The following is a 15,828-nucleotide window of genomic DNA, read 5'->3' as shown; positions in this document are numbered from 1 at the left end:
TGAAACTAGTAGAAGAAAATGCAAAACAGTATCTTTATGAACTTGATCTAAGCAAGGTTTTTTAAAGGATATTGGAAAATATAATCCACATGAAAGAGAAAGTAATGATTTTTATTAAAATGTAGAATTTCTGTGTATCCATGCACAAGAGTCTCCATGAGTGAAACAATTCAGAGAAGGTAACTGCAGAGCAGATCCATACACAGAATTACTACTGTTGAGTGTCTATTATGTGTCAGGCATTTTCAGCATTCTATGTATAAAGCAGTTAGCAAAAGGGACAAAAACTCTTGTCCTCGTGGAACTGACCTTCTAGTCTTATAGTTGATGTGATGTAAAATGAGGATTTGAACCTATTTTTGCCAACTCTAAAGCTCATGCCTCATGAAGTATTAATAATAAATACATTGACATTCAGTGTTTATACATCACTTTATAAATATTGTGCATACTTAGTCATGTTCAACTCTTTGCATCACTGTGAACTATAGCTTGCCAGGCTCCTTTATCCACGGGATTTTTCAGGCAAAAATACTGGAATGGGTGGCTATTTCCTACTTCAGGAGACCTTCAAAACCCAGGAATTGAACCTTCACCTCCTGTATTGCAGGCAGATTCTTTACCTGCTGAGCCATTGGGGAAGCCCCATAACTATTGTGAGCTTGGTTAATATGGTCTCATCCCTGACCATTGGATCCACACTGGTATAACAAAATCTGAACCTACAAAGATCAATGCTATGATGAATTCTCTAAAGTAAAAGTAATCTTGAAAGAAGTCAGTGTTTCCAGAAAATAACCAACCTTGTAATGAATAGAGATATAAACATATCAAAAATTATTGTAAATAAGTAAAAAAAATATGCAAACCATAGGAATAGTCAATTGATTTAGAAAATATAAATGACCATTAAACATAAAACATACCTCACTAGCAGTCAGGTAACTTGACATTGAAAGCAAAATGAAATACTATTTCTTACTCATCCAACTGGTAAAACTTAAAGTCAGATAATTCAAGTAATGGAGAAGGTGTAGAGCAATATGGATTCTTATACACTGATGAGAGTGTAACTAATACTCCATGCTTGGGAGATAGTATGCTTGGGAGAGAGCAGATTGCCAAAATCTATTAATAATAAAGCTGTAGTCACCTATTTCTTATGATCCAACAAATCCAATTCTACATGTATACCCTAGAGACAGGTAAATAAATGCTTACTACAACATTGTTCATAATAAGAAAAACTGGAAAAAGAGACACCTAACTATCCATTAAAAGAAAGATATATACATTCTTCTCTACATTGTACATTTTACTCTATTCATCTAATGAATAATAGGTAGCAGTGATGATAAATGACCTGGAGGTCTTTCTATCAACAAAGATAAATCTCACACACATAATTTTGAACAGAAATATAAATTGGAATGAGATGCATTCAGGGTCCTATTTTGTGAACTTAAAGACATGTAAAGCATTACTTTAGATTGATTATGAATTCATACATATTTCATAAATACACAAAAAAGTGAGAAACTCCAAATTATGGCAGTGTTTACCTTTTTGAAAGAAGGAGGTAAATCTAGTTGAAGAAGTGAATTAAAGAGGTCTGATGTCACTTTTAAAATTTTGTATCTTAATCTGAGTAATATAATGTATATTTATATACATGAATGATTTATATTATTCTTTATGCCTGTTGAATGTCTAAAATATGTCATGATATTTTAAACTTATAAAATAGTAAATATCCCCTCACATTTGTTTTTCTTTTTCTTTTCTCTGTTCATCTTTTGTTGTTGTTCAGTCCCTAAGTCATGTCTGACTTATTGTGACCCCATGGACTGCAGCATGCCAGGCTTCTCTGTCCTCCATCATCTCCCAGAGTTTGCTTAGGTTCTATAGATGGATATTAATGCTGCGTTTGAAGGAAACTTGAATACACTCAAAGTTATCCAATGCAATATTCAGTGCTGCCTTTCAAAATAAACCATTTATCCCAAAGGGAAGAGCGTGATATATGTTCTGAAAGAATAATTTTATATCCATGCTTTTAATCTCTGGTAAAAAGTCGAACATATGGGAAACTTTATCAAAATACCCTTGACTAAAACCCACAGGTGGCCTATCAAGTAAAAAACTCAGGGATGGATTCTTATTATAAATATGTTGAAAAACATATTCCCCAGGTGTCTTCAATGTGGAATCCCAATTGTGAGCAACAGATTAATGTGAGCAACATCCAATTATGTAAAGTTAAATTACCTCTACTTAAAATCATCATCGTGCATGCTTGAAGAAAGATTTCTGCTGGACTCAGCACCATGATTATGTTAAGGACCATGTGCAGAAAGAACAACCTGGAAAATCAAGGTACTCTATGCATGGTTTTGTTCTTTTCCCTCACCTCAGTGTCCTGTCTTTTACACAGCAAAATATGCAGATAATATACTTCCGAGATGATTTCACCCTAAGAACAGACGTGCTTTAGAATTAATTAGATTTTGGCAATTAATATCTCATTCTGATAATACAACTATTGATATATTGACCTTTTATTTGTCATTTTTAGTAATGACTGATGACATTGTTTTTTTTTTTAATTTTATGGATTGTAATTTCAGAGCCAGTAATAAAGCACTGATGAATAAATTATGGAGGGGGGAGGATTGGTAATCTCTCCACAAGGTTAATACATTTAAACCTCAAAAAACTTAGTTCACTTTCCCAGCCAAGTAAAGAATTAAGGAATAGAAAAGAACACACTTTAGCTTCATGTTAATCATTTTAAGTCACCAGAGGGACAAAGCCCTTTGTCCTCTCTTAAGTGTCTAAGTCCATAGAGTTTCAAAAGAACAGCTACTTACTCAAATTCAGTCCAGAAGCAATTTTCATCATAAAGGTGATAGACGTTTGTACCTAGTTACACTTTAGCTGAAAAGAAAAAAAAGGAATTGTCCTTTACTCCTGTTTGCTGTTTCTATGTTTTAAGAACAAAATACCCACTTCAGTGAAAGTCTATCTTGTCAGTTAATTTTTTACTGCTGGATAGTTATATGTTTAAACAATGTTTCTTCGGGAGCATCATAATAAATGGGCCCTCAGGGATGTCAGATGCAAAATGATAGCAGGTGAGATGATACACAACGCTGTTTGGGGAGCCCGAGGTGTCATCCATTCCTCCAAATAGCTTTGAATTATGGTTTTGAAAATATTATCTTTCCAAAGGAGAGACAGGGAAAATGAAGCATGTAAAATCATCCTTTGGGAGACACATATAATTTAAAGGAAGGAAAAGAAGTTCCCACAACACAAAGACAGTAACAACAACAACAGCAACAAATATTGATAAAAGATAAGTTGTTGGAAAAGAAAATGAGAACCAGGACAGAGAAACTGCCCAGAAATCACAAGAGGAACATCAACAAGCAAGCATGGGGTAGAGATGAAACACCATTCACCGCAAGTTGGCTGTGGCCCAGGAGCATCATATATGCATCCTATCCATTTATCATTATGTTATCTAACTGCTCTATGTGGGAGGTAATTTTTTTCAACATATAGATGATAAGATTCTGGTTTAGATTAAGATTCTCAGGGGCTTACCTGGTGGCTCAAGTGGTAAAGAATCTGCCTGTAATGCAGGAGACCCAGGTTCAATCCCTGGGTCTGGAAGATCCCCTGGAGAAGGAATTGGCTATCCACTCTGGTATTCTTGCCTGGAGAATTTCATGGGCAGAGAAACCTGGCAGGCTACAGTCCATGGGATTGCAGAGTCAGACACAACTCTGTTTAAATAAAAAATATAATGTCATGGAAACAACCAGGATCTAGAGCATAGCGCAAGGAGCTCTGAGCAGTGTTATATGGCAACCTGGATGGGAGGGGAGTTTGGGGAGAATGGATACATGTGAATGTATGGCTGAGTCTCGTCACTGTTCATCTGAAACTATCACAACATTGTTTGTTAATTGGCTATACCCCAATACATAATGTGCCATTTCATTTATTCCTTCCATTCATGTGAGAAAAAAGGAAGGACAGGGAAGCCATATGTACTATAGTCCATGGGGTCACAAAGAGTTGGATATGACTTAGTGACTGAACAACAAATAAAATTTTAATCAGTAATTTCAAAATCAATACTTTTTATGAAAATATAACTTATTAATACTGGCTCAAGAATAAATTTTTTAAAACCATAAGCCTCTGACCACTAAATAAATTGAATTTGTACTGAGAAATCTACCACTCTCAAGAATGCACTATACTGTTCTAGTCCCATAAAAATTTTAAAAACCTTTTACTAAAATTCAAGGGACAGAAAATTTTCAGAGACCTGAAAAGTTGGCAATATCCCTTAAACTTATTTTATTAGGCCAGTGAGATTTTGGCACTCAAATTGAGAAGTCTGTAAAAACAAAATCACTTTAAAAATTAATATAGATACATAAACCTGTATCAAACAACTAAAGAAATGTATGGAATCATAGAATGTTTGTGTTTCATAGAAACAAATCATAGAAACATTTGTGTTTCACAGGAAAGCAAACAATATAACATTAAAATCTCTATTATGTCATTAATAGATACAGAGGAAAATATAAAACCCTTTTATGATCAAAACTTAGCTAAAAGTAGAAGGGACCTTATTTAATATGACAAAGGATGTCCAGTAAAAACCTACAGTAAATAGCATACTTAAACAGTTATAAGACAGACAGATTAAAACCATAACAAACCAAATTACTCTTCTCAAATTCTCAAAAGAAAAAATTACCCACTAGTAAGACTTTATTCAACATATACTGTTAGTCTTTTCAAGTGCAAAGTGGAAAGACAAGGAAATATAAAAGTATTGGAAAGGAAGAAAAGGGTATTATTTATTGACAATCTAACTGCCTTCTTAGAAAACCCAAGAGAAACTACAGATAAATTAGGACTACTGTTAAATGCCAGAAGAAGACCAAAATATAAAAATCCAATAGCAGCAAATATCTAGACAATTTCTATAGAAAAAATGATTTTTAAAACAAAACATTAACAAAGGAACAAAACCAAGTCAATGTCTAGTAATAAGTCTAATTAAAAATGCATTAGATTTGTATAGAAATATGTATAAAACCTTACTGTGGAATATAAATAAGGATCTGTAGATTCAGTGTGCTCATATACTGGAAAACCTGTTCTTACAAAGGTGAAAATCTCAAAAATTAATTGGCAAATTCAGTGTGTTTGAAATAAAATTCCCCACCATGTTTGAGGAGCTTAAAGATGAGCTTTAAAATGTTGTGTAAAAATAAACAGTCATGAAGGTACAAGAAAATTAGGAAGAATGTGAAGAATAAAAGAGGACATGTCTTTCTATATTTAAGCATTCCTTTTGGTATTAATGCAGCAAGAGAAGCATATGTCAATGGAACAGAATTAATAACCTAGAAAGAGAAATTCTCAAAAGAAGCTCTTGGAATATGACAAAGGGAGCATTAAAAATCAATGGATAGCTATTTACAGTAGCCAGGAAGTGGAAGCAACCTAGATATCCATAGACAGATGAATGGATAAAAATGTTGTGGTACATATACACAATGGAATATTACTCAGTCATAAAAAGGAACAAAATTGAGTCAGTTGTAGTGATGTGGATGAACCTAGAGTTTGTCATACAGAGGGAAGTACATCAGAAAGAAACAAATATCATATATTAACACATATATGTGGAATCTAGAGAAATGGTACTGATGAACCTATTTGCAAGGCAGGAATAGCGATGCAGGCATAGAGAATGGACATGTAGACACAGCAGAGAAAGAATGGTGGGGGATGAATTGAGAGACAGCACTGGCAATATATACACCACCATGTGTAAAATAAATAGCTAGTGGGAAGCTGCCGTATAGCACAGGGAGCTCAGCTTGGTGCTCAGTGATGATTCAGAGGGGTGGGACAGTGGGGTGGATGGGAGGCAGGCTCAAAGGGAGACGATATATGTATAGTTATCCCAGATTCACATGGTTGTACAACAGAAACTAACACAACACTGTAAAGCAATTACATGTGTTCAGTGGCTCAGTCATGTCTGACTCTTTGCTGCAATGGATTATAGCCCACCAGGCTTCTCTGTCCATGGGATTCTCCAGGCAAGAATACTGGAGTAGATTGCCATTTTCTTCTCCAGGAGATCTTCCTGACACAGGGATGAAACCTGAGTCCCCTGCATTGCAGGCTTATTCTTTGCCACTGAGCCACAAGCTGCTAAGTCACTTCAGTCGTGTCTGACTCTGTGCGACCCCATAGACAGCAGCCTACCAGGCTCCTCCGTCCATGGGATTTTCCAGGCAAGAGTACTGGAGTGGGGTGCCATTGCCTTCTCTGCTGAGCCACAAGGGAAGACTCTAAAGCAATTATACACCAATTTAAAAAAAATTTAGTGAGGAGGATGGGCAATTCAACAAGCTAAATGTGTGCACGCTAAGTCTCTTCAGTTATGTCCGACTCTTTGTGACTACATGGGGTGTAGCCTGTCAGGCCTCTCTGTCCATGCAGTTCTCCAGGCAAGAATACTGGAGTCGGTTGCCATTCTCCTCCTCCAGGAGATCTTCCTGACCCAGGGATTGAACTCTTGTCTCATGTCTCCTGTGTTGGCAGGCAGGTTCTTTGGCTGCTAATACCACCTGGGAAGCCCTGTAAACCAATTATACTCCAATCAAAAACTAAAATCAGTGGGCAGGATGGGCAATTCAACAAGAAAAATACTATTCATGTAAGTAAAAAGTAAAATGAGATTAATGCTTAGTTGCCCTTCAGTTCAGTTCAGTCACTCAGTCATGTCTGACTATTGGTGACCCCATGGACTGCAGCACACCATGCTTCCCTGGCCATCACCAACTCCTACAGCCTACTCAAACTCATGTCCATCACATCAGTGATGGCATCCAACCATCTCATTCTCTCTCATCCCCTTCTCCTCCTGTCTTCATTCTTTCCCAGCAGCAGGGTCTTTTCCAATGAGTCAGCTCTTTGCATCAGGTGGCCAAAGTATTGGAGTTTCAGCTTAAGCATCAGTCCTTCCAATGAACGTTCAGGACTGATTTCCTTTAGGATGGACTGGTTGGATCTCCTTGCAGTCCAAGGGACTCTCAAGAGTCTTTTCCAACACCACAGCTCAAAAGCATCAGTTTTATGGCACTCAGCTTTCTTTATAGTCCAAATCTCACATCCATACATAACTACTGGAAAAACCAAAGCTTCGACTAGATGGACCTTTGTTGGTAAAGTAATGTTTCTGCTTTTTAATATGCTGACTAGGTTGGTCATAACTTTTCTTCCAAGGAGCAAGCGTCTTAATTTCATGGCTGCAATCACCATCTGCAGTGATTTTGGAGCCCCCCCAAATAATTCTGTCACTGTTTCCATTGTTTCCTCATCTATTTTTCATGAAGTAATGGGACCAGATGCCATGATTTTAGTTTTCTGAATGTTGGGTTTTAAGCCAACTTTTTCACTCTCCTCTTTCACTTTCATTAAGAGGCTCTTTAGTTCTTTGCTTTCTGCCATAAGGGTGGTGTTCAGAAACCAAATAATTGAACTTTGGTTGAACACTAGAAAGTTGTATTAGTTTCCTAAGGCTGCTATAATAAAGTACCACTCACTGGGGGACTTAAAGCAACAGAAATGTATTATCCCTCAATTCTGGTGGCTGGAAATCTATGATCAAGGGACGGACAGGACGGTGCTCCATCTGAAACCTGTAGGGGATCCCTCCTCGTCTCTTTCTGGCTTCTGGTGTTCTGCCAGCACTCTTTGACATTCTTTGTCTTTTAGATACATCCCTCCTATCCTCCATATTCACTGGGCATTCTCCTTGTGTATCTCCATCTCATCTCTCAGTGAATGGTGACCATAGTTAACAATGTTATATTGTGTATTTCATCGTAAAAGCAAGAGAGTTCCAGAAAAACATCTATTTCTGCTTTATTGACTATGCCAAAGCCTTTGACTGTGTGGATCACAATCAACTGTGGAAAATTCTGAAAGAGATGGACATACCAGACCACCTGACCTGCCTCTTGAGAAACCTGTATGCAGGTCAGGAAATAACAGTTAGAACTGGACATGGAACAGCAGACTGGTTCCAAATAGGAAAAGGAGTACGTCACGGCTGTATATTGTCATCCTGCTTATTTAACTTATATGCAGAGTACATCATGAGAAATTTTGGACTGGAAGAAACACAAGCTGGAATCAAGATTGCCAGGAGAAATCTCAATAACCTCAGATATGCAGATGACACCACCCTTATGGCAGAAAGTGAAGAAGAACTAAAAAGCCTCTTGATGAAAGTGAAAGTGGAGAGTGAAAAAGTTGGCTTAAAGCTCAACATTCAGAAAACGAAGATCATGGCATCCAGTCCCATCACTTCGTGGGAAATAGATGGGGAAACATTGGAAACAGTGTCAGACTTTATTTTTTTGGGCTCCAAAATCACTGCAGATGGTGACTGCAGCCATGAAATTAAAAGGCGCTTACTCCTTGGAAGAAAAGTTATGACCAACTTAGACAGCATATTCAAAAGCAGAGACATTACTTTGCCAACAAGGGTTCGTCTAGTCAAGGCTATGGTTTTTCCAGTGGTCATGTATGGATGTGAGAGTTGGACTGTGAAGAAAGCTGAGCACTGAAGAATTGATGCTTTTGAACTGTGGTGTTAGAGAAGACTCTTGAGAGTCCCTTGGACTTCAAGGAGATCCAACCAGTCCATTCTGAAGGAGATCAGCCCTGGGTGTTCTTTGGAAGGAATGATGCTAAACCTGAAACTCCAGTACTTTGGCCACCTCATGTGAAGAGTTGACTCATTGGAAAAGACTCTGATGCTGGGAAAGATTGGGGGCAGGAGGAGAAGGGGATGACAGAGGATGAGATGCCTGGATGGCATCACTTACTCGATGGACATGAGTCTGAGTGAACTCCGGGAGTTGGTGATGGACAGGGAGGCCTGGCCTGCTGCGATTCATGGGGTCGCAAAGAGTCGGACATGACTGAGGAACTGAACTGAACTGATTGTGTATTTGGGGCTTCCCTGGTGGTTCAGTGATATAGAATTCGCCTGTTAATGTAGGAGATTGTAGTCTGATGCACGGATCAGGAAGATCCCCTAGAGGAGGAAATGGCAACCCACTCCAGTATTCTTGCCTGGGAAATCCTGTGGACAGAGGAGATTTAGTTCTTCTTTGCTTTCTTCCATAAGGGTGGTGTTCAAAAACCAATAATTCAACTTTGGTTAAATACTAGAAAGTTGTTTTAGTTTCCTAAGGCTGCTATAATAAAGTATCACGCACTGTAGCCAGGGCCTACAGTCCCTGGGCTCACAAAGAGTCAGACATGACTGAGTGACACACAAAGGCTAAAAACATATTAGAGGAGCTAATAGGCTTCTTCTAATGAAAATGAATAGAATGTCTGGGCATTTGGTCATTCAAAATAAAAATATTGTAATAATATACAGTCAAAAAAAGGGTTCAGCAATGCAAATACTGCATTCCCACTGAGTTTAATAAACAGGGTGAACAATACAAAGAACCCATGAGATTAAAAGGTCAGTGGGAAACTTTCTGCCTCTGGGAACCATGTCATGATGATTTTGGAAAAGGAGACAGAGGTTTCTAAGAACATTTGTGTTTGGATACTTATTTGGGAATCGGGATTATTGATATCACATTGTTCATGTTCAAATTAATGGCCCAGTTGTTTTGAAGAGCCCAGTGGTCTATACTCATCAGCAAAGTGTCTACGGGCATTTACAGGTGTGCCACAGTTTTTTAAAATGGATAGGCTTCTACAAAGCAGTCAAGCCATGTGTGGGCATGCTCAGTTGCACAGTCATGTCTGAGCCTTTGCAACCCCAAGGATTGCAGCCTGGCAGGCACCTCTGTCCATGGGATTCTCCAGTCAAGAATACTGGAGTGGGTTGCCATTTCTTCATCCAGGGGATCTTCCTGACTCAGGGATTGAACTCGGGTCCCTTGCATTGCAGGCAGATTGTTTACCACTGAGCCACCAGGAAGACCTACAGACTTGACTAAGTGCTGAGAAATATATAATATAGATAACCAGTAGTTATGTATGGATGTGAGAGTTGGACCATAAAGAAAGCTGAGTGCTGAAGAATTGATGCTTTTGAACTGTGGTGCTGGAGGACTCTTGAGAGTTCCTTGGACTGCAAGGAGATCAAACCAGTCAATCCTAAAGGAAATCAACTCTGAATGTTCATTGGAAGGACTGGTGCTGAAGCTGAAGCTCTAATACTTTGGACACCTGATATGAAGAGATGACTCACTGGAAAAGACCCTGATGCTGGGAAAGATTGATGGCAAGAGCAGATGGGGATGACAGACAAGGAGATGGTTGGAAAGCATTGCTGATTCAATGAACATGAATTTGAGCAAATTCTGGGAGATAGTGAAGGGCAGGAAAGCCTGGCATGCTGCAGTTCATGGGGGCACAAAGCGTCAGACATTATTTAGTGATTGAACAACAACAATTACAAAAATACAGCCTTGGTTTCATCTGAATAGGCATAAATTTTAGATTTCTAAAATTCAAATTAACTGAGTTTAACACAGATCAAAGGGTACATTCTGAAAAGAAAGAAAACAGGAACTCAGGTGTTTGTTACAGTGCCATTCACAATAGTCAACAGTTAAAGTCAAAGAGTCAAAGGTGGATACAACCCAAATGTCCATCAACAGATGAATAAACTAAGATTGTATATACACACAATGATGTTATTCAGCCTTAAAAAAGAGTGAAGTTCTCACATGTACTACAACATTCAAAGCCTTAAAAACCTTATGCTGAGTGAAATAAACCAGATATAAAAGTACAAATGTTATATGGTTCCAGTTATATAAAATCAGTAGGCAAGTTCATAGAGACAGGAAGTAGTTAAGAGGCTAACAGGGGATGCAGAGGGAGGGAATGGAAAGCTACTGCTCATGGTTTCAGACTTTGTCTTTGTAGTGATGACGCAGTTTGGAAATAGGTGCTAGAGATGGTTGCATGACACTGGAAATATAAACTAAGACCTCCAAATTGTACACTTAAATGATTAAGATGGCAAATTCTATATCTTTTACCACAGTAAAAAATGAAAACAAAAGAAGAAACAACCACAGCTGTGATGACTAATACTCATCTTGTTTCTCACCACTGAGGTGATCAGACTTTATTTACTAAAAAGTAGAATATTAAGAACTCTACTATAAATTATATTTTACTAAAATATGTCATATTTCATTATTTTTCACTCCTACGATCCACAATTCTAGGCTTCTTTGCAGAAGTAAAAATCTTGTATTATGGGCTTCTCAAAGCATCATATAACTCCTCAATAAAGGCAGTGCCAAGGAGCACATTCATAAGGCTTTTATTTATAATATTTGACTTGAAGTCACCAGAAACTCATGTAATAAGAAGCCATCTTATGAGTCAATTCTGCCCCCATGACCTAAAAGAAGCTGCTCAGTAAGATAAGCACTTCATTTACCTCATTCCACAATGCAAACAAAGAAGCCACTCTTGTGAGTCAGTATACAGAGTCAGTATACAGTGTCATCTATATTTTAAAAATCCACTTTAATATCATATCTTAGAGGCATACATTTGGAGCTATGAATTTCTTGTGAAAATTTTTCTCTTTATATTTCTTAGAATAGCAATAGGAAAATCAACTCTTGCCCTTTCTCTAGGAGCTGAAGAGGGAATACACTTGCAGGTAAAATAAATTGTCTCTCTTCTGCTGAAATGAAACTGTAATCTATGCACTCCGTGGCATATGCAAATAGCAGATTGAAACTTGGTCACAGAAAGTCTTCTGTTCCCCACAACATCTGTTATAGTTGACAGGCACTCCAGTGCCAACATCACACCAAGTAAAGTGAGACTACAAGAAAGTCAGAATTCCCAGTGTTCCAGCTTCTTTTCTGACCAAAAACACCATGAACTTGGAAAGTAGGTTCTGAACTGAAAAAGCATATATCATGTTTGCACTTTGCCGATGTAGAAGCATCTGTGATTGCAGTGATTAAAATATCACATCCCTCACTCCCTGCTTTCTGACAGACAGAAGGTCTGGCTTCTTTAATTTTGTATTTGAGTTTGTAACACTTCACAATGTTTTCATTTTTCCCCTATGATTATCAAAGTAAGAAATGGAATATCCGAAAAACATGAAATGTTTATGCCCAGTGATAAGAACATCACAAGGCTAATAAATGTACGTGCAAAGAACATGAACAATAAAATGGCTCAAGAAAATGCAAATAATAAACACACATAAGACTTTGATTTTTCTAGAATTAAATGAATGTGAGTTAACAAAAATGAGGTATAATATATGACATACACCTTAAAACATGATGCCAAAAACTAGTGATAGTACATTAGGTCTAGAGTACTGCTGTGTTGACTGCAGAGGAGGAGAAGTACACTTATATATTCATTTTGGAAAGCCTTTTGGCATGTCAAAAGTCATTTAAAAAATGTAAAAAGACTTATTTTAGCAAAGTGTTGGTTAATTTTGTGATGATAAACAAGCACCAGCTGTTGATTTCCTCCCCAAAATTCAATCCTGAAGAAACCAAAGAAAGAAAAGGAAAATATATATTCTAGAAATCATAAAAACAAACAAACAAACAAACCCAGAAGCAACCCATTCAGAGCATTGAATGTATTGTGAGTTGTTTATAACAGGAAGATGAGTGGCTGTGGGCTATGAAGGAAAAGGGTGGATTGATGCCGGGGTGAGTAGGCAGGCTGGATTTAAGTTTCATTCTTTTTGGGGAAATATCATGCATTAATAGTGAAAGTGCAAGTTGCTCAGTTGTATCTTACTGTTTGCGACCCCATGGACCATACAGTTCATGGAATTCTTCAGGCCAGAATATTGGACTGGGTAGCATTTCCCTTCTCCAGGAGATCTTCCTAATCCAGGGATCAAACCCAGGTCTCCCACATTGCAGGCAGATTCTTTACCAGCTGAGCCACAAGAGAAGCCCAAGAATCCTGGACTGGGTAACCTATCCCTTCTCCAGCAGATCTTCCCGACCCAGGAATTGAACTGGGGTCTTCTGCATTCCAGGATTCTTTACCAACCGAGCTATAGCATACAAATAAGCGTACAGCTCAGCAATGATTATGAATATAACCCCTTCCAGTTCAAGAGAGAGAATACTACTAAGGTGAAGAGGATCAAACCCAAAATATGCCACGTTGACATGAGGATTATTTTGAGCTGAAGGTAATTGAGCTGAAGGTAATGCAGGGAGAGTTCTCCATGTTCTCCTTATGTACCTGAAAACAGGGTATAAATTTCCCTTTGTGAATATGTCCATCCCCCTCTACCCTCCTTTCAGCTCCCATCCCCAGGACAAGAAGACTGCTCATCACTAGAGACTGACGTTTTTATTGTTGCTTAGTCGCAAGTCATGTCAGACTCTTTTGCGACCCCATGGACTATAGCCCGCCAGGCTCCTGCGTCTATGGGATTTCCCAGGCAAGAATACTGTAGTGAGTTGCCATTTCCTTCTCCAGGGGATCTTCACAAACCAGGGATCAAACCCACATCTGGCATTGGCAGGTGGATTGTTTACCACAAAGTCACCAAGGATGCTCTGGAGACTGAGAACTGACCCCAAAATGAGCTTGCACAAACAGATCTGATTAAAATAAGACTTTATGGTCCAGGCTTCCCAGGTGGTGCTGTGGGTTCAATCCCTGGGTTGGGAAGATCCCCTGGAGAAGGGCATGACAACCCACTCCAGTACTCTTGCCTGGAGAGTCCCATGGACAGAGGAGCCTGGCAGGCTACAGTCCATGTGGTTGCAATGAGACTGAAGCGACTTATCACACAGCACATTGTCCTTTAGTTCCTCATGTATTTCTTAGTAACTTCCACATGATTCATTATTGCCTGAAGCCCGAACCTCCTTTCCTTATGTGCACACAGTGTGGGAAGGAAAGGGTGGGATGAACTGAGAGACTAGCACTGACCTCTATTGTGTGTAAAAGACAGAGCCTGTGGGAAGCTGCTGTATAGCACACGGAGCTTAGTCCAGTGCTCCGTGCTGACCTAGAACAGTGGGATGGGGGTGGTGGGCACGGGAGAGAGTTTCAAGAGGCCCATGTATACATGCAGCTGATTCACATTTTTGCACAGCAGAAACTAACACAACATTGTAAAGCAATTATACTAAAAAAGATGGTGTAGAAGCTCCCCAGTCCAATCACTTCTTTGAGTTTCACCCCTTTCCTATGAACTCCGGTGTACATAAATATTAAAATTGTGTACCTCTTCTACTGCTTAAAAAAGAGAAAGAGACACAGAGAGAATATTATGAGCATCAACATCAAGAGAGGGAACATGGCCAACATCCAGAAACCTCCCTCCTGCTCCAACCCAGTCTGCTTTCCCCAGAAAGGACAACAGATAGGTTTTGGCTATTTTTGAACTTCAGATAAGCAGAGTCATACTCTTTTGTATCTGGCATGTGTAGCTCAAAATTACAATGGACAGATTCAGTCATTTTATTGCATGTAATACAGTACTTTATTAATATTAATTTGTACTATTTAATATTTTATGATTACATTATATTTATACAGGCTTCCCTGGTGGCTCAGACAGTAAAGAGTCAGCCTGCAATGCAGGAGACCTGGGTTCAATCCCTAAGTCAGAAAGATCCCCTGGAGAAGGGAATGGCAACCCACTCCAGTATTCTTGCCTGGAAAATCTCATGGACAGGGGAGCCTGGTGGGCTACAGTCCATGAGGTCACAAAGAGTTGGATGTATGCCTATGGTACTTATTATTTTATTGAATATAGCAGCAGTTTATGAAATACTATATAGTATTTTGTTGTATGTATATTTAAAATCTTTCAAAATCATACTCTTATTGGGCATTTGGGTTGTTCCAAGTTTTTGTTATTATAAAATAAAAGATGATAAACATTTCTTGTAATACTTTTCAGTGCAAATATACATTTATTATATTGAATCTATATGTGAGTGTTATAATTCTTGTCTTCTTAAAGAGAAAACAGTGATAAATTTAAGAAATCACAAAAAAATAATAAAACAAAAAAGTCATACAAGCTTACTTTTTTCTAATTCACATACTTATATTGAACAATAGAAACCTTAGTTGCTCAAATATGAAAAAAGAGCAGAAAGAAAATACAAAGACGACGTTCACATCAGATGTCAGAATGGACAGGTGTCTCCTTCCACTGCCCTATTGCTACAGTGTGAAATGAGTTAAGTGCCCTAGAGTTTAATGAAGTGATTAGAATGGCACCCCACTCCAGTACTCTTGCCTGGAAAATCCCATGGACGGAGGAGCCTGGAAGGCTGCAGCCCATGGGGTTGCTGAGGGTCGGACATGACTGAGCGACTTCACTTTCACACATTGGAGAAGGAAATGGCAACCCACTCCAGTGTTCTTGCCTGGAGAATCCCAGGGACGGGGGAGCCTGGTGGGCTGCTTTCTATGGGGTCGCACAGAGTCGGACACGACTGAAGCAACTTAGCAGCAACAGCAGCAGCAGACATTGTATATTTATATTCACATTAAGTGTTCCCACACTATAACAATAATCATTTTCCCATATGATGAGAATAATCCATTAACAGTAGAAATAGGGGAAATGGCAACCTATTCCCTCCTGGGTTGAACAAAGGCATCAGGTTGTCTTTCACTGGACTGTTCCAAGGCATTTTATTCATTCATTAATAGTAATAAAAATTCATGAATACTCACTCACCCAAA

The sequence above is a fragment of the Bos javanicus genome, chromosome 24 (assembly GCF_032452875.1).
Source record: "Bos javanicus breed banteng chromosome 24, ARS-OSU_banteng_1.0, whole genome shotgun sequence".
Classification (NCBI taxonomy): Eukaryota; Metazoa; Chordata; class Mammalia; order Artiodactyla; family Bovidae; genus Bos; species Bos javanicus.
This window is presented reverse-complemented; position numbering follows the sequence as displayed.